The 20327-nt window shown below is 40.9% G+C and overlaps 1 long non-coding RNA gene across 1 annotated transcript; it reads left to right on the forward strand.

Annotated features, from left to right (window-relative positions):
- Nucleotides 1–341: 341 nt before the first annotated feature.
- LOC108900450 (uncharacterized) lies at nucleotides 342–20001 on the forward strand. The gene is made up of 3 exons (XR_001963718.2): nucleotides 342–754; nucleotides 17532–17644; nucleotides 19951–20001. It is a non-coding gene; the product is annotated as an uncharacterized LOC108900450 (long non-coding RNA).
- Nucleotides 20002–20327: the final 326 nt, after the last annotated feature.

The raw sequence follows: 20327 nt of genomic DNA on the forward strand, positions 1-20327 counted from the left end.
TGAAATGGCCTCTCAGCCTGATGTATGATGTCCTCCTCAGGTTTGGAGGAGCAGGTCTGAGAAAAGAACCCTGATGATATCCTCAGCTCATCACGGGTCATCTGAGCAAATGTCTCTAATATCTTTCAGATTATGAATTGGAGGAGGTGGTGAGAGAGAAAACTGAATAAGTATAGCATTCAGTCCTTGTCTTCATCCCTCAGTGACTTTATTACATCATTTGCTTTCAGTACCTTGCTGTATCTGCAACTGATAAAGTCTCTTTGGAAATGACAGTCTTTGGAAGTTGCATTATGGGAGATGTGGGGTCCACATTGACACATAATGACCAAAAGTCAGGATTTCTCAAAGTCATTTATTTTCCATTATCATGGATTTACAGTATCAAATCAGTGAAATATCCCTTTATGGAGCCAACTATTCTGTCTGAGTTCTAATCAAATTTCAGCTTTCAACTTTCATCCTTCTCTTAGAGAACACTTGGGGGTCACTCAGCAGTTTAAAATCACATCTACTCTCCTCTGAGGAGTAAAGTCTGGTTCCGCTGGTCTCCTGTAGTCTACAGGACGTGGACTGGACTGGGCTGAGCAGCTGAGGGTCCACAGCAGGGATTGGAGGAGAAGTCCTGTCCCCCCTCCTCCTTTCAGCACACAGACAGGGAGCAGAGAGGGAAGCGACAACAACACATTCTGAGCGGGACAGCCGGAGCAGCTAACACCGCCTGCTGCACTCTGTGAGGCGCTTTCTTCTCCGGGTGAGTCTCTCTGGTGTTTTTTTTTCTTCTGTGAACTCTGTGGTGGACGTGGACGTGGGTTTTGTGTCTGTGTTCGGTTTCTGCCCACTTGAACCGCGACCCTTCGACAGCGAGAGAAAAACCCCTTGTAGACTTGAGATCATGTTAGCGAGTTAGCAGCTTACAGACTTCACTGCAGTCTGCTGTGGTCGGTCACTGTGTTTCAATCTCCTGAGCTCACTGACTACAAGTCACGGATATAGACCTTCAACACAACTTGTTAACCTGCGGTAACGCAGACTGAATTCAGACTGACTTTATGTAACACTGGAAACCGTCGGCTGCTCTGAGCTGCCTAATAGCTGAATATTAGTGTGTCTAATCCACTGTGTTAGTCCACTGACTTTCTGTTTATTCGCTCGTTTATTTTAAATCTGAAGTTGAAATGCGTCATAAAGAGAGTCGTCGTACTCTGTTCTGCACAGTCCTTCACTGTCCTCATTAGTATTGTTCCTTATTGTAGGTTTTACTACTGTGATGCAAGGTGACCTCGAGTACCATTAAAGGCACCATTAAATACGATGTCTTATTATTTTATTCAGCATTTCTGAGTTGTTGCTGTTACATAACATACCATTTGAAGGGTGGTTTTAGTCTGGACTCAGATTGAACTGTGTGTGTGAGAGAAATGAAGAAATTAAACAGTTGAAAAATGAATCAGGACAGTGGGTGTAAAATGGCTTGTGTTGTATCTGATGCCAATTAGGCTCTGGCCCCTGAAAACAATACCAAGTACAATGTGAAATAAAGGAGGCTTAAGTAAAATCCCTCTGCTGCATGGAACTTGGCCTGAGGCTTAACCTAAATATGTAAGTCTACAAGGGTTCACAGTGAGGGTCTTTTATAGTTCAGAATATGAGCTTATGAAGAAAGGCAGGTCAGTAATGTGTTATAATGATGATATCTATACCCTCAACGCCCCCGCCTCCACATAACCTTACATCACAGTCACAGAATAAATACAAGAATGTGAAAGTAAAACTACTTTCAATCAGTCATAAATTCAGAGCTGATAGGAAACTACACAAAACATAGAAAATGTACAAAAGAGTGTTCAAAAGTCAACATCTAAAATTTACGTCACAGAAAATATCAAGGTCAGACATTGTGAGAGAAAAAGATGTGTGTATGTGTATGTGTTGAACAGATCTCGTTCCACCCGTAGCTACCACTGTAAAAAGAGTATGACATGAACTTCTTAGCTGTATAAACTGTAGTCAGTAACCCAGTGTAGGCTGTGGCCTGAGGTAAAGTCGGTTGCCCACTAATCAAAAGGTCAGTGTTTCGATCCCCGGCTCCTCTAGTCCGCATGCTGCAGCATCTTTGGGCAAGATACTGAACCTCAAACCCCTGATAGATCATCAGTGTGTGAATGGGTGTGTGCGACCTGTAGTGTAAAGCACTTTGACTGGTCGATATGAATAGAAAAGTTCTATGTAAGTGCAGTCCATTTACCATTTACTAGTTTATTTTGATGAATTATTTACTTCCTCCAAGAGTTAGAGCACATAACTGGCCAACAAAGTAATAACCATTTATTCAGTTTTACAATTTAAGTTATTGTAAAATATCAGTGTTTATGGTGTTATTTTCATAATATGCACAGGTAACATTTTTCACACATGAAACACAGTTACTAAAGTCAAACTGAAAGACAGTGATGCAGACAGGTGGGTACTGAACTACTCATTTCATAAACAGTGCTTACTTATGCTTAGTTTTGTACTGAACTGAACAAATTATCTTAAAACAGCACTAGAACCTGGTAACCAAAAGCTACTGAATTGAAATGAAGTAACACTCAGTCCATTTTGCTGTTTGCTAAAACCCTTACAAATCTTTATTTTCATGAAAACCTTTGAAAACTCTGGATGATGTCAGAAATGCTTCCTGAACACAGCGACATGTAACGCAGCCTTGCATTGTGTTCCCCGTGTGAAGTGGATGAATGCAGCCATACACTAAGAGCATGAACAACAGCCTCGTCCGTGTGTCCATCTGCTCGTGTCCCGGGGGTAGCTGATTAGCACAGCATGGTGCTGACGAGGTCAAAGGTCACCAGGTGTACAATGGGCACATAATGAGTTTTAAGGGGCCACTGGGTGGGGCTGGGTGGCTGGGGCCACAATTTACAGGATCCAGAAACTAGACACTGTATGAGAGGTGATTATTAGATTAGCGTGTCAGATGGTGAGATGGTGTCCATTGTGAACGTTTGGTGCCAAGTGCAAGTACAGATGCTGAGATCTGCTAAATCTCATTTGGCTTTGTGAGTGAAAATCAATGTTAAAGCCATCACATTAGTTTTGACAGTGCCTCTATTGTATATTAAATCTATGATATTGATTCTCTAATGTATTTTAAGGAGATCATATCACTTTGTAATCAGATTTACACACGAGAACTGCCTCAGGTAGCAGTATAATAGGACAAATCCTGGGATTAGTGCACTGTTTGTCAGAGCGCTGCTTCCTAGTGAGGCGCTAATCTTGAGAGTGAATGTGTCTGTGGCATAAGAAAAGTCGTTTGCCTTTCAGAAGCTCTAACTGCCATTTAAACCTTTATTACTTCAAACAATGAACTCTATAGGCTCTACTCAACTGTGAGCCCCTTGTTCTTTCTCAGACACCGTTCTCTGAGTGCAGAGGGTTAAAGAAGTGGTGGAACTATTGGTGTATGGACACTAGAGCTGCATTTAAACAAAGTTTTCCTGATTAATAGCAATTTTAAATCTTACCAATCTTTGCATCAGTAAACATGTACATCTGCAGGTGTTGTGTGTGTGCAGTGGTTACTTGTGGGTGGTTCATTTCAGCTGCATGATGTGTAACATGTCTGCTTTGTGGAAATCCAGTTATAACAATGAGCACAAAAAGGTTATGTTAAGTTAAAAGTGGCGTAGATGATAATGGGTTATATGAGCTGCTTTGAGTCATGACAGTCTGAGAAACTGTGACATGAATAATTACAATCCTAGTCTCACTGCAGTTAAGTTAAGGGGACTGACTCAATCAGGATGTTCAGCTGGCTCTGGCTATCCTGTAGCAAATCGCATCTATTGGAGAGATGGACTAAAAAAGAAAAACTGATCTGAGCTCTTGGTTCGTGTTTATCGAAGAGATATCTCCCCTACCACATGTGTTTCTGACCGATCTGTGCTCAGAGGGAGGGGAGTTGTCTCTGACACTTAGCTAGCTTAGATGTGCCAGTGTGAGCAGTGTGTGTGCATGTACAATAGGCCTCATTTCTGTGTGTGGGTAACAGAAAGACTCCAGTTAGTAATGTCTGTCTTGTCTGTTGTTATTTTTCTGACTTCAGTCACTGTAGATTCACGTTAAAGAATAATTTGAGTGATCATTCCTAACTTCACAGTATGATAACACTGTGCTTAACAAATCAATTGTTTTGAGGTCTGGGAACACAACATCACTGTTGTTTGGATCATTTTTCTTCAGACCTTGAAAGACTATTCAGATAAAACAACACATGAATGAAGAATCTGTTTGTTTGACTGCATGCAACACATGATCAGCAGTAACAAGTAAACATAGCTTATTTTATGGGTTCACAAACCAAAAAGTGAGGGACTGCTGAACCATACCACTTCATACAGAGGTAAAATTGAGAGTAAGCACAATTGAAACGTCAGTAATCCTCACTGCACATGAGTCAAAGCTGAAGCAGGAACAGTATGTAAACTGTGATGGATGTTCACAACAGTTAGGGTAATCAATTTACAGTTCACCTTTGCTCTCCCTTCAGAATTAGTTTGTCTAACCTGACCTGTCTGACTGCTTGTGCTTCTTGTGCCATCGGTCTTCTTTTCAGCACAGTTCACAGTTATTGATAGCAATGACTGCTTAAATTACAAAAAGAGAAGCCACATTGTAGTAAACTGGAATTATTCTTTGAGAGAGATGGAGGGACCATGTGAGACTGTGCACTTAATGACCTTGTGTGGTGTGACAGTAGTGTGGTGGTAATGCATTAGTTAGCCCATGAGTGTTGAAGTCACTGTAAGGCCCCTTTGGAAAGTTTAGATTCTGCCTAAACCAATCTTGTAAGGTCTGCACTCTCAGAAATGTCTTTGAGACAGTACTGAAATACTCAAGGTACAGTATATTGTTGCTGTAGTAGCAAGATGATGTTGCTGAAGCATTATGTAGCCAGTTATCTCCGACCTAGACCATATTTTCTTGGCTTTTTATTCACACCTAACAGGTCTGCTAGTTGCTTTTTCAGGAGGAAGTAAATCAACTGAATACGTTGTTTATCCTGGTTTAACTTCTCACCTTGCTGCAGTGAGGTAAAGCGTGTCATTACACGATAGCGTCATGGTGACACAGTGATCTTACAGGAGCTCCGTGTGGCCATGCTGGCATGCTGCTTGTTATGTAGGGGCAGGAGGTATGATGTTGAATCTTTAATAGGTGATAATCAGCAGCGGAGGCAGAGAAGCTTCGTTGAACCTAAATTCAATCTCTTTCACAGCAGGACCTTGATGCAACAAGCTGCGGGATACATGAGTTATGTATGAGTAGTTAATGATGCTGGTGGCACATGTGGTATGTGCCACGCAGAGCAATCACTTCAAATGAGCAAAAGTGATGTACTGTTTAAGTAATGGTGAGAAAATAGTCCTATATCAGCATAGCATTGAGTTGAGTTACGGTAGAATTTTACAGTGTGGCTGCTTGGATAGAACTGTAGTTTCAGTTAGCCCTAGCATTTGTCTTAAATAAAACCTGCAAGAGTTTTCTGCAGAGGTAGAGAAACCAGAAGAAAGGACAGCAAAGACTTGCTGTCCTTGGGGGGAGCAATACTGATGTCCAGACTGAAACCACAATTACAGCGGTCCACAATCTTGTATCACGATACAGGAAGACAGAGCCATGATACACCCCCTCCCTACCTCACTGTCACCACTGCAGATGCAGCCTGTTGAACTCTTATTATTTCATTTAAAATTAGTCCAAGCTGTATGTTTTGTAGTGTAATAAGCTCTAGATGAATAATAACCCTGAGCTGGCAGACCCCCTGGGCGCTTTCAAGTCACCAGGGTCAGAACATAAAAAAAAAAACATGTTGATGCGAAGTGTGGATTTGGAGACTTGTTACACCGCTAGCAACTTCACTGGATTGCTCACCACAAGAAACCCAAAAATGGAGTGACCTCTGACTGACCTCTGTGTCCTCTAGCACAGCTTTGATTAGATGTTGTCAGTTTGTGCCAGGAAAACTGTCCTCCACAAGGCCAAACATCATCATCCTGACCATGAGTCTTATACAAGGCCAGTTTTACAACATGTCCATGTTATTGGATAGTGTACAATGAAGAATAATAAGAGAACATTTAAGTAATATAAGTTTCAGACCTGTTCATCAGATACCCAGGTAAAATGTTTTTTGTGTGTTTACCTACGTATTAACTTGAGGTATTACTAGTTTTTCTTGGTCTTTTGCTGTTTGTGAAAATGCTAAAATTAGACCATTAGACTGGGTTTTATAAGGTCATAAAAATGTCCTGTGACTTATAGTAGAGCAGTACTAAAAAGAATTACATGGTATTATTTTTAGTCTTGTTAAAGTTGACCTCTGTAGTATTTATCTAGATGGCTATCACATCTGGCTCAGCCATCACATGGATGACAGAAGGTCAGAGCTGACCTCAGGATTAGCCAACAGCACATTACCCTCCTATGTCTCTGTTCAAAATGAACAAGTGCTTGACAGTGATTAATCTGTTAATATTGTCGTAAAATGGCTTGTGTTGTATCTGATGCCAATTAGGCTCTGGCCCCTGAAAACAATACCAAGTACAATGTGAAATAAAGGAGGCTTAAGTAAAATCCCTCTGCTGCATGGAACTTGGCCTGAGGCTTAACCTAAATATGTAAGTCTACAAGGGTTCACAGTGAGGGTCTTTTATAGTTCAGAATATGAGCTTATGAAGAAAGGCAGGTCAGTAATGTGTTATAATGATGATATCTATACCCTCAACGCCCCCGCCTCCACATAACCTTACATCACAGTCACAGAATAAATACAAGAATGTGAAAGTAAAACTACTTTCAATCAGTCATAAATTCAGAGCTGATAGGAAACTACACAAAACATAGAAAATGTACAAAAGAGTGTTCAAAAGTCAACATCTAAAATTTACGTCACAGAAAATATCAAGGTCAGACATTGTGAGAGAAAAAGATGTGTGTATGTGTATGTGTTGAACAGATCTCGTTCCACCCGTAGCTACCACTGTAAAAAGAGTATGACATGAACTTCTTAGCTGTATAAACTGTAGTCAGTAACCCAGTGTAGGCTGTGGCCTGAGGTAAAGTCGGTTGCCCACTAATCAAAAGGTCAGTGTTTCGATCCCCGGCTCCTCTAGTCCGCATGCTGCAGCATCTTTGGGCAAGATACTGAACCTCAAACCCCTGATAGATCATCAGTGTGTGAATGGGTGTGTGCGACCTGTAGTGTAAAGCACTTTGACTGGTCGATATGAATAGAAAAGTTCTATGTAAGTGCAGTCCATTTACCATTTACTAGTTTATTTTGATGAATTATTTACTTCCTCCAAGAGTTAGAGCACATAACTGGCCAACAAAGTAATAACCATTTATTCAGTTTTACAATTTAAGTTATTGTAAAATATCAGTGTTTATGGTGTTATTTTCATAATATGCACAGGTAACATTTTTCACACATGAAACACAGTTACTAAAGTCAAACTGAAAGACAGTGATGCAGACAGGTGGGTACTGAACTACTCATTTCATAAACAGTGCTTACTTATGCTTAGTTTTGTACTGAACTGAACAAATTATCTTAAAACAGCACTAGAACCTGGTAACCAAAAGCTACTGAATTGAAATGAAGTAACACTCAGTCCATTTTGCTGTTTGCTAAAACCCTTACAAATCTTTATTTTCATGAAAACCTTTGAAAACTCTGGATGATGTCAGAAATGCTTCCTGAACACAGCGACATGTAACGCAGCCTTGCATTGTGTTCCCCGTGTGAAGTGGATGAATGCAGCCATACACTAAGAGCATGAACAACAGCCTCGTCCGTGTGTCCATCTGCTCGTGTCCCGGGGGTAGCTGATTAGCACAGCATGGTGCTGACGAGGTCAAAGGTCACCAGGTGTACAATGGGCACATAATGAGTTTTAAGGGGCCACTGGGTGGGGCTGGGTGGCTGGGGCCACAATTTACAGGATCCAGAAACTAGACACTGTATGAGAGGTGATTATTAGATTAGCGTGTCAGATGGTGAGATGGTGTCCATTGTGAACGTTTGGTGCCAAGTGCAAGTACAGATGCTGAGATCTGCTAAATCTCATTTGGCTTTGTGAGTGAAAATCAATGTTAAAGCCATCACATTAGTTTTGACAGTGCCTCTATTGTATATTAAATCTATGATATTGATTCTCTAATGTATTTTAAGGAGATCATATCACTTTGTAATCAGATTTACACACGAGAACTGCCTCAGGTAGCAGTATAATAGGACAAATCCTGGGATTAGTGCACTGTTTGTCAGAGCGCTGCTTCCTAGTGAGGCGCTAATCTTGAGAGTGAATGTGTCTGTGGCATAAGAAAAGTCGTTTGCCTTTCAGAAGCTCTAACTGCCATTTAAACCTTTATTACTTCAAACAATGAACTCTATAGGCTCTACTCAACTGTGAGCCCCTTGTTCTTTCTCAGACACCGTTCTCTGAGTGCAGAGGGTTAAAGAAGTGGTGGAACTATTGGTGTATGGACACTAGAGCTGCATTTAAACAAAGTTTTCCTGATTAATAGCAATTTTAAATCTTACCAATCTTTGCATCAGTAAACATGTACATCTGCAGGTGTTGTGTGTGTGCAGTGGTTACTTGTGGGTGGTTCATTTCAGCTGCATGATGTGTAACATGTCTGCTTTGTGGAAATCCAGTTATAACAATGAGCACAAAAAGGTTATGTTAAGTTAAAAGTGGCGTAGATGATAATGGGTTATATGAGCTGCTTTGAGTCATGACAGTCTGAGAAACTGTGACATGAATAATTACAATCCTAGTCTCACTGCAGTTAAGTTAAGGGGACTGACTCAATCAGGATGTTCAGCTGGCTCTGGCTATCCTGTAGCAAATCGCATCTATTGGAGAGATGGACTAAAAAAGAAAAACTGATCTGAGCTCTTGGTTCGTGTTTATCGAAGAGATATCTCCCCTACCACATGTGTTTCTGACCGATCTGTGCTCAGAGGGAGGGGAGTTGTCTCTGACACTTAGCTAGCTTAGATGTGCCAGTGTGAGCAGTGTGTGTGCATGTACAATAGGCCTCATTTCTGTGTGTGGGTAACAGAAAGACTCCAGTTAGTAATGTCTGTCTTGTCTGTTGTTATTTTTCTGACTTCAGTCACTGTAGATTCACGTTAAAGAATAATTTGAGTGATCATTCCTAACTTCACAGTATGATAACACTGTGCTTAACAAATCAATTGTTTTGAGGTCTGGGAACACAACATCACTGTTGTTTGGATCATTTTTCTTCAGACCTTGAAAGACTATTCAGATAAAACAACACATGAATGAAGAATCTGTTTGTTTGACTGCATGCAACACATGATCAGCAGTAACAAGTAAACATAGCTTATTTTATGGGTTCACAAACCAAAAAGTGAGGGACTGCTGAACCATACCACTTCATACAGAGGTAAAATTGAGAGTAAGCACAATTGAAACGTCAGTAATCCTCACTGCACATGAGTCAAAGCTGAAGCAGGAACAGTATGTAAACTGTGATGGATGTTCACAACAGTTAGGGTAATCAATTTACAGTTCACCTTTGCTCTCCCTTCAGAATTAGTTTGTCTAACCTGACCTGTCTGACTGCTTGTGCTTCTTGTGCCATCGGTCTTCTTTTCAGCACAGTTCACAGTTATTGATAGCAATGACTGCTTAAATTACAAAAAGAGAAGCCACATTGTAGTAAACTGGAATTATTCTTTGAGAGAGATGGAGGGACCATGTGAGACTGTGCACTTAATGACCTTGTGTGGTGTGACAGTAGTGTGGTGGTAATGCATTAGTTAGCCCATGAGTGTTGAAGTCACTGTAAGGCCCCTTTGGAAAGTTTAGATTCTGCCTAAACCAATCTTGTAAGGTCTGCACTCTCAGAAATGTCTTTGAGACAGTACTGAAATACTCAAGGTACAGTATATTGTTGCTGTAGTAGCAAGATGATGTTGCTGAAGCATTATGTAGCCAGTTATCTCCGACCTAGACCATATTTTCTTGGCTTTTTATTCACACCTAACAGGTCTGCTAGTTGCTTTTTCAGGAGGAAGTAAATCAACTGAATACGTTGTTTATCCTGGTTTAACTTCTCACCTTGCTGCAGTGAGGTAAAGCGTGTCATTACACGATAGCGTCATGGTGACACAGTGATCTTACAGGAGCTCCGTGTGGCCATGCTGGCATGCTGCTTGTTATGTAGGGGCAGGAGGTATGATGTTGAATCTTTAATAGGTGATAATCAGCAGCGGAGGCAGAGAAGCTTCGTTGAACCTAAATTCAATCTCTTTCACAGCAGGACCTTGATGCAACAAGCTGCGGGATACATGAGTTATGTATGAGTAGTTAATGATGCTGGTGGCACATGTGGTATGTGCCACGCAGAGCAATCACTTCAAATGAGCAAAAGTGATGTACTGTTTAAGTAATGGTGAGAAAATAGTCCTATATCAGCATAGCATTGAGTTGAGTTACGGTAGAATTTTACAGTGTGGCTGCTTGGATAGAACTGTAGTTTCAGTTAGCCCTAGCATTTGTCTTAAATAAAACCTGCAAGAGTTTTCTGCAGAGGTAGAGAAACCAGAAGAAAGGACAGCAAAGACTTGCTGTCCTTGGGGGGAGCAATACTGATGTCCAGACTGAAACCACAATTACAGCGGTCCACAATCTTGTATCACGATACAGGAAGACAGAGCCATGATACACCCCCTCCCTACCTCACTGTCACCACTGCAGATGCAGCCTGTTGAACTCTTATTATTTCATTTAAAATTAGTCCAAGCTGTATGTTTTGTAGTGTAATAAGCTCTAGATGAATAATAACCCTGAGCTGGCAGACCCCCTGGGCGCTTTCAAGTCACCAGGGTCAGAACATAAAAAAAAAAACATGTTGATGCGAAGTGTGGATTTGGAGACTTGTTACACCGCTAGCAACTTCACTGGATTGCTCACCACAAGAAACCCAAAAATGGAGTGACCTCTGACTGACCTCTGTGTCCTCTAGCACAGCTTTGATTAGATGTTGTCAGTTTGTGCCAGGAAAACTGTCCTCCACAAGGCCAAACATCATCATCCTGACCATGAGTCTTATACAAGGCCAGTTTTACAACATGTCCATGTTATTGGATAGTGTACAATGAAGAATAATAAGAGAACATTTAAGTAATATAAGTTTCAGACCTGTTCATCAGATACCCAGGTAAAATGTTTTTTGTGTGTTTACCTACGTATTAACTTGAGGTATTACTAGTTTTTCTTGGTCTTTTGCTGTTTGTGAAAATGCTAAAATTAGACCATTAGACTGGGTTTTATAAGGTCATAAAAATGTCCTGTGACTTATAGTAGAGCAGTACTAAAAAGAATTACATGGTATTATTTTTAGTCTTGTTAAAGTTGACCTCTGTAGTATTTATCTAGATGGCTATCACATCTGGCTCAGCCATCACATGGATGACAGAAGGTCAGAGCTGACCTCAGGATTAGCCAACAGCACATTACCCTCCTATGTCTCTGTTCAAAATGAACAAGTGCTTGACAGTGATTAATCTGTTAATATTGTCGTAAATATTTGTCCTGCATTCTCTGGGTATTTATGGTCCATTTAGACACCATAAATGCTTCAGTCAGCACAGATCTCTCAGTGTCACTGCTGCAGTGAGCTAGCTATCACTGAAACAAATCTTGGGATTAGTGAGTGGGTCAAAGGATTGTTTTAACCTGGTTTTGGCACTCTCTCCCGGACTGCTGCACGACAGACAGATGGCTGAGAATTGAATGAAATCTGGGTATGGAGGAAAGGGTTGAGAGGGACCTTCCATTCTGACCATTTGTTTCACACACAAATCATATAGTCATTTCAGTCAACAGCCCTCCTGCTGGGAAAACAGCTGGACTGCTAAGAGCAGTTGAGGGAAGCTGCAGTTGATACCACTGTATGGGCCAAGTCTGTTGACTGGGACCCTTATTTATCAAACATATCAGAATCATTCTTAGGAATCATGCTGAAAGTGAACCGAGGACTCCCCAGATCCTAACCTGATCCAGGATCTGTGGGATGCACCGGAACAAACCAGATCCATGGAGGCCCCACCCCACAATCCACTGGACCCAAAGGATCCACCACTAATGTTCAGGTGCCAGACACTGCAGGACACCTTCAGATGTCTTGCGTCTATGCCCTGATGGGTCAGAGCTGTTTTGGGGGCAGGACCCACAGATACTGGATCAGATTGGGATCTGGGGAGTTTGGAAGCCCAGCCAACACCTTGGGCTCTTTGTTGTGTTCCTCAAGACATTTCTGTGCAGTTTTTGTGGTGTGGTGGGAGGGTGGTTAATTCATCCAGATGAAGGACCTGAGGCTTCCCAGCAGAACATCGGATTGTAACGAGATGATCAATACTATTCACTTGGTTTTAATGTTATGGCTGATCAGTGTATATAATAAGTATAAGTAAATAATTAGTGTTATTGGGCAATATGAAAATTTTAATAAAAACCTGTGGCCATATCGTCCTAGTCAGGACTGGACCAAAAATACAGCTCTAGAAAGATTTCATCTCCTCATCAGTTTAGTTAATTGATAAGAAGCTAAACAATAGCTGCATTCTTTTAGAGTCTGACATATGCTGTGTGAAGTAGGACCAAAGCAGTTCATTTTTTTAGAGTTTTATCACAGGTGGTCTGTGGTTTAGCTTTGGATCTACCTCTCTGGTAAAACACTGCTGAACACCATGCTCTGTAACTGTATGTTATTACTGTGGACTAGGATTATGTCAGCAGTGTCTGAGATTCTGCTGTAGTGCATAATAAGATCTTCAGGATGTTGAATACAGTAGTTAGCAGAATAATAATAGTTGTTAAGTTAGTACTGAATGTTAGATGTAAATTTTGAGAAAAGGGGGGTTAGTTTGGGTCTAGGCATGTGGCGTTCAGTTTGTTGCACAGGTGCCTCCATATTTTTCTCCTCGCGTGTTTTATGTTTTGTGCTCCAACAAGCAAATGAACGGGACGCTGCAGGTGTTTGCTTTAGCTTGTTAACAACACACATGCAAACTTGGCAGGAACTTCAGTTGTTTCTGGTATTTTCCACCAGGCTATTTTATCTTCACTTGGGTTTCTGTATATTCATGGACTTATAAAGCTCACTAAAAGCACACATTTTTCACTCAAGTTGAAATATTTCCAATTGAACAGATATGGTTTTACCTGAGTATTGAACCCTCATATCTTTGTATTATATGTATTTAGTTTTTTGCTGACTGATGTTTATCTGTAGAACACAGTATCAGACTGTTATGCCAAAAGCTGGCATTTGATTCTTGTCAGATAAATCCAGATTTAATTCATAATTTTGTCAATTTTAGATATATCATCCAGGCAAAGTTCCTTTTTAGGAAAAGAAAAAACTGTTTTGTTAAAAAACAGACAACAAATTGGACCTGGAAATCCAGGCTATAAAACCATAACCGTTTTGTCAACAGTGTTAACCTGTTCAATTTATAAAACACTTCCTTGTAGACTTCATGCATAAGATATGTGATGTGCCGTAGAGTTGTGGCTGGATGAGTGAACCATGGGACTGTGTAGTCATGCAGGTGTTCTTTATGGGGCTGTGAGAGCTCATACAGAGGAAAGAGATGACCCACATAACAGGGAATGTACAGCAGGCAGTGTTGTAGCTCAGAGCACTGAAGTTAATTATAGTGCTTTCATGCCCTGCTTCAGTGCACAAAGGTAATACAGATTTAGTTTTTAATGTTTCCATGCCCAGATGGGGAGGAAGATGTAGTGAATGATAGATTTTTATGAAGCTGAATCTGCAGTGCTGTGACCTGCAAAATTTGTTTTGCTGGGTATCTGGAAGCATTTAATGACCCACTTGAGGGAAATTTTTACATTTAGATCAATAACTACAAACTGTTGTATTTGCCTTAATTTTTCCTGTTTAGTGAAAATCATGATGTAATAGAAAAGCTCTGGCTTTTTTTTTTTTAATCATGAACTAAATTTCTGCTTTCCTTTCCTGACATGTAAACATGTTTTCGGGGTCGCTCAGTGGGTCACATCATTTCCTTATTTGTCAGATCTAAAACTCTACTGAAAAAAACTGCTGATTGGGCTTTTGAATAGGCTTCTGTTAAATATGTTGACAGGCGGGTGCTAGCAGTTACATTCCGGGCATACTTAGATATCAACAGCTGTCCAGGGTGTGCCCATATAAGAGTGCTGACAGCTACCAGGAGACACTCACTTCAGCACTTCATTGTAGAAAAAAACCTTAATGTGTGTCACTGACTCATTATTCATCAGCTTAACAATGTTTTGAGAGGTGTAATTCAGGGCTGTCATGGTAATTTAACTGGAATACTTGCTGTGAAATTTCATCTCACCAGAGTCTGTGTTGCTGTGTCAGTCCTCATATTACATAATGTTAACAGACAACTGTCATACTTTTTTCAAATTATTCTATTTATCAATACATAATAATACTATGATTTACATTATTAATATTGTGAGGTGCGGTGTTTGCACGAAATTCTGTAGTATTTCCTACAGATGTCAGTAAGTTGGTACAGTGTCTGTTTAATTAGAAGCACTAATGTACTTTGGACATTCAGAAACTTTCACTGTGTTCAACTCAGTTCTGTTATATTTCTACTGCATTTGCCATGAAGTGAACTAAGTTAAAGACTTTGTGATAGGAGAGGTAGGTAGGTTTGGTCCGTCACCATTAGCTGCTCCTCCTGAGTAAACTGTCCAGTGGCCAAACGGTGACGTCACTCCCAACATTTGTGGATGTGTGGTAGGATCCTGATTGTTTCGTGAAGCACAACTTGCTGTGGTTACATTCTGTCATGAATTTTGATGAACCATGTGACATTTTGCTAATGCTGCTCATAATTCAGCAGCTGCTATGAATCTGCACAGGGGAAGCTCTGGACTGTGTACAGGTGTGTTTGGGAGACAGAGAGGGAGGGAGAATCAGGGGCCACCTATCTGCAGGAAGGAAGGAGAGTGTGTGTGTTAGAGTGAGCAAACAAGGGATTATGAACTCAGAGTGGGAGACTTAATAAGATGATTAAGGGAGTATGCTCCTTTAATTAACCAAAGTGTACCTGCATCAGTGACAAATAGTGCCCCTCACTCTAACCTTAACCATGGTGTTGTTCTAGTGGCAGTCTGTTGCTGTAATCTGCAATTTCCTTTTGGGATTAATAATTTATTCTTTCATTCTCACTCTCAACCTAATTCTAACCTTAACCCTGAAACCAAATGTCAGCCAGCAACCAGAATGTCTTCACAACAATAGTTTCAAGAAAAATCATAGAATCGTAGAAAGACACACACACACACACACACACACACACACCCCTAGATACAGTCTCAGCAATCTAACAAGATTTTTACCATTTATGTCTTTGTGCTCAAATTGAAATAATACTGGCTGTGTGATATTATATTTATATTATGATTTATATTTTGATAATGGCTTTGATTGTTGTTCTTGCTGTAATGTCCAAAGCTGTGGTCTGCCAACTAAGTAGTCCAGTTATCTTCATTATATTCTTATTCATCTGGTTGTGATTATAACAGCATTTTAACACTAATGATTTTACAAGATTTTCCATTTATTTTCATAATTCTAACTATTAAGTGAAATTCCAAAATCTGTGGTTAATCGTTGATGGGACTGATTTAATGAGACTCATCTAAATACCCTGATTATGCCTACATAGAAAACTACTATTTACAGCCCATTGACTCCCTCCCAGTCAATTCTGACTCAATCACATCAGAGTGAAAAAACAAATGTAACATACAAACAGCTCCTCTGCTGATATATTTTCCTGTTCTTTGTAATTTTGTTCACTGTGTTTAGTTGCTGAGAATGCTTTCCAGCTTTCCCCCAGATACGAAGCAGTGTGGCTGCATGACATGGTGGTTGTTTTTCAGGAGCGAGCAGGTTAATAAGTATTCTCCAGAGCCTCCTCCCTGAGCCATGTGAAAAGCGAGGGCTTGGCATTTCTTGTTTTTGAACTGAGTCCTGAGTTCCTTAAAGTTTGCACAAAAGCCTTGTTGCCTAGCGGCGTGTGAGAAGCCTCGCTGGGACTGCAAAGCCTGCTTTGTGTGTGTGGGTCTCTGACTGAACAAGATCTTTTGGAGAATCAACTGGAATGCATTCGGGGAGAGAGTTCCCCCCTTTGCTTAATCTTGTTCATTTTCAGCTGGCAGGAAGCAGTCATTCAAATGTTTTTTTTTTTGCAAAAGCTTTTTCATGCATTCTTTGGCATTTCACACTTTGTGTGGTCTGATTTTGAATTTTTGGGGACGTTTCTACGACGGCACTGTGCTATTTTGTTCACTGTTTAAACACTTTGTTCTGTCTAGAGTTGCTAGGGAAAGCAGGGAGCACTTTTTCATCTCTTGTCATTTTAGGTTCGTGTGTGGTGCAGTTTTTTTTGCACACATTTGAGATACCTTTCTCTCAGTTTTTCATGTTTGTGGCACAATTCTAATCAGTGGAAAGTGATTAAAACTGTTAACGAGAGGCAGCCTTTTTCTGACTTCTTTCGAGCCAAGACTTCAGACCTCCTGTGATTCCTGATGAATTTTAGTACTGTAATGATAAGTTGTTTACTGTATTTTAATATAACAAGTTAACCTTCCTGTTCACAACTTGTCAGTTATTGGCTATTGTAGGGGTGACTGACACATATTGTAGCCAATAACATTTTGGGTTATGGTGAGCCAGGCTTCTTCAGAGGAAATACTTTTCACCAAAGTTTTGTATAAAGTTCAATTCCCTTTTATGGGCAGGAATTTATGTTTTTGTGAGTATTTATGCAATTTTTACTGATGTATTATTTTTTTACACCTCTAATGTGTGGGATTCAGTGTTATTAAGAGATGTTTTAAGCACTTATTAAATACATGGCATTTGCTATTTAATGTTGCAGCTCTGCTCATTTTCCCTGCTGCTCAATAATATTATATTTGATGGAACTTTAATAATTTCCTCTGATGATAGCAGAGGTGCTCCTTATTTCAGGTGAAGTAGGGCGATATCACCAGAAAATGTTGTTGGAAACCATATCATTAATGACGGAGTTTATGGAACACATCGCCACTTGGGTGTCCACTCAGACGAAACCTTAAGTGGGCTATATGCATTCTCAGGCAAACCTCCACAATCACATAAGTGTGACCAGTCTGTGGCCGCACAGACTGCACACAGCTCCTTTTTAATGATTGGCTTCTTGGTCTGTGGGAGGTCTGACACCACCACTTCTTTCCCTCCTCCCAAAACACAGTGTTAATAGTAAAATGATAATATAAAAATGATATATTTGTAAAGACCAGTAGAACATTAAAGTGGAACCCAAACCTTGTGCTATACACCACTAACATACAGAAATTGTAAAAGTTTTAACAAAGAACCATCACACTTGTCTTTTCCAGCTTTCTTCTTGGACAGCATCCTTCCTGTGTTCCTGCTGTTCACTGGTCCACAGCGCCCACTGCAGTGCTGGAAAGCAAACACAACTCTCATTGCAGACAAGAGTGCAGTTTGTGTAAGTACGTATACATTGATTGTTGCAGACACTGTAGAGCATACATCAATCAGCCACAATATTAAAACCAGTCACCAGTTTTAATGGTCACTCTTACAGCTGAAGCTCTGTTGTATTTCAGAACAGATAGAAGCGGAAAAAGAGAAATAGAAGAGAAAAAAAACAAAAGCCTTTCCTGCTATTTCCTGAGATTTACCTTTCAAAAGAAATCAAGATATTGTCCATTTTTAAAGGATTTCTAGAGCAGCAAACATTTAATTTCAGGTGTATAAGGTATTATCTATACCGCTTATCTGTAAGGATCACGTGGGGGCTGCTGGAGTCTATCCCAGCTGTCATCGGGTGAGTGGCGGGGTACACGCTGGACAGATCAGCAGTCCATCACAGGGCTGACACATATAGACAACAACCATTCACACTCACATTCACACCTAGGGGCAATTTAGAGTCAGCAGTTAACCTGCATGTGTTTGGACTGTGGGAGGAAGCTGGAGCACTCAGAGAACCCACAGAGGCACAGGGAGAACATGTAAACTCCAGACAGAAAAGCTTCGGGAGAACCAGGGCTCAAACCCGGAACCTTCTTGCTGTGAGGCAACAGTGCTAACCACTGCACCACTGTGCCGCCTAAAATTGAAACTGTCCAGTGAAAATGATTTGGCAGGGAAACAGTGTTACACAGCTATGTTTTATGGTCGAGTTGAGATGAAGGACTAACATCTTGGAAATAATCCACTTCTCTCTCTGGATTTAGCCATGCGTGCCTGTGGCTCTGTGAATCATCTGTACCATGTTGTCTCATTCTCTGCTGTGTTTCCACTAATGAAAAACACAATCATTAGAGGGACTGTCATCACAGATTAGACTGCAGGGATCAGATGGGACATACCTCTTCCTCTGCAGGGTGGAGCTGCACAATCAGTGTTGAGTTGAAAATGTTTGCAGTATCTCTCACATCCTGTGTCTGTCTCAGGTTACCAGTTTGTACATATGAATTTGTAATGCTCCTGTGGAAATGAACTGTCACACAGTGCTAATCCTTTTCACCACTCCTACTGCTTTTATAGGCTTACTTTGTAAAATTTACCTCCCCATTCTAGACATATGGTGCATACCACATGACTTCACGTTTAAGGCTTCTGGTAATGTACGCTATTAAAAATGTCATTGTTTAGAAAGAGGCTTTTCGAGGGAGTGTAGAGCCACTGAAGTGAACGTACTCCAGGTCCACCCTAGAGTCAGTCTACAGATGAATCGACTTTTTGTATCATTAATTTCTGAACTGCATCACAATTATTACTTGAACTAAGTTAATGTTATTAGTTGTTCTTCATTCAGAAAAATGCCCCATGCATGTATTGCTTTAATATTAGTCAAGTATTCATGTGTGTATATATTGTTGGGTAGTTACACCTATTATCTGTAATATTAACATCTGTGAGTAGACTAATTACTAAAGCTGAAGTCAGAGTATGTAGCCCATATTGGAAATACTTAAAATGAGTACACATACCTCAGTATTGCAGTAGTACTGTTAGGGATGACACTCAGTCGACTGTGCTGTTGCACTCTCAGCAATAAAACTCTCATGTAGAGAGATTTGCTGATTGAAATTGAGATGGAATAGTCTCCTCGAAACTTATCTGCATCAACTCTTCTACCAAGAGCGGAGAAGTTTTATTGCTGTTGTCACTGACAGTCTGATGTTTTTACACAGCTTTGGCTGGGCCCAAGGCTATTTTCTGAGGGTTACAGATAATGTCAGCAGTCATCTGCAGTACACTGAAGCAAACTGGTGGATAACAGGAGATCTTTGGGAGATTGATGAAAGGCGTGATGAGGCAGGAATGCATTCAACTGAGCTTGTAGAGACGGAGATACTGCATGACAGCTGGATGTTTGTCAGTTGATGAATATGAACGATAACGAGAAATAAGATGAGACACTTGAGGTGTGGCTGTCCATTTTCCTTTTAATCACTGTCTTCCCTGTGGTTAGACCAAAACCACAGACGTGTGTCACAGAAGGACTCATCAAACCACAGGGGCGTGTCTGTGCTGTTTGTAGTAGTTTAGGACCGAAGGGCTTTGCTTGGCTGCACAGCACCCACTCAGTGACTTGAGTTTGACCCGGTCCAGCTCACATGATCCCATTCAGGATTATATATGGGTTTAGCAACCTGGACAGCAGTGATGTCAGCCCACACTGCCCGTTCCCTCGTTTTTCCTGTTTGCCAGAATACTAATGAGCAGGGCACATGCTGCTTTGTTTTCACTCCATGTGTTTCCTGCCCTCTTTCCCTGCAGGTGAGAGGATGAAGGGGAGGAACCCTGGCAGTCTGTGGAGTTTGTAGGAACAAGAAGAAATCAGCAGCACTGGCAGCCTTTCCAGCTCCTGTTTTGACACCATCTATCTGCAGCGGAGCTCACCATGAGTTAGAGGGTATCAGAGACCTTCTCCACCATCTGCAGCACTGTGCATCACTCGCCCTGCTTCATGAGCCAGCAGGATGCGGCTGAGGTCCTCGCACTCTCCGAGCGCCTACTCATAGCTTCACACAAGGGACAAGCCGACAATGTGGTCCAGCTCATTAACAAGGTGCAAAGTGTGTGGATCTGAATTGTGCTGATGGTTGTTTGTATTTTAGCTTTGCTTGTAGTGGCAGTGTTGGCTGTATGCAGAT

This window comes from Lates calcarifer, unplaced genomic scaffold (genome assembly GCF_001640805.2).
Source record: "Lates calcarifer isolate ASB-BC8 unplaced genomic scaffold, TLL_Latcal_v3 _unitig_453_quiver_1801, whole genome shotgun sequence".
Lineage (NCBI taxonomy): Eukaryota > Metazoa > Chordata > Actinopteri > Centropomidae > Lates > Lates calcarifer.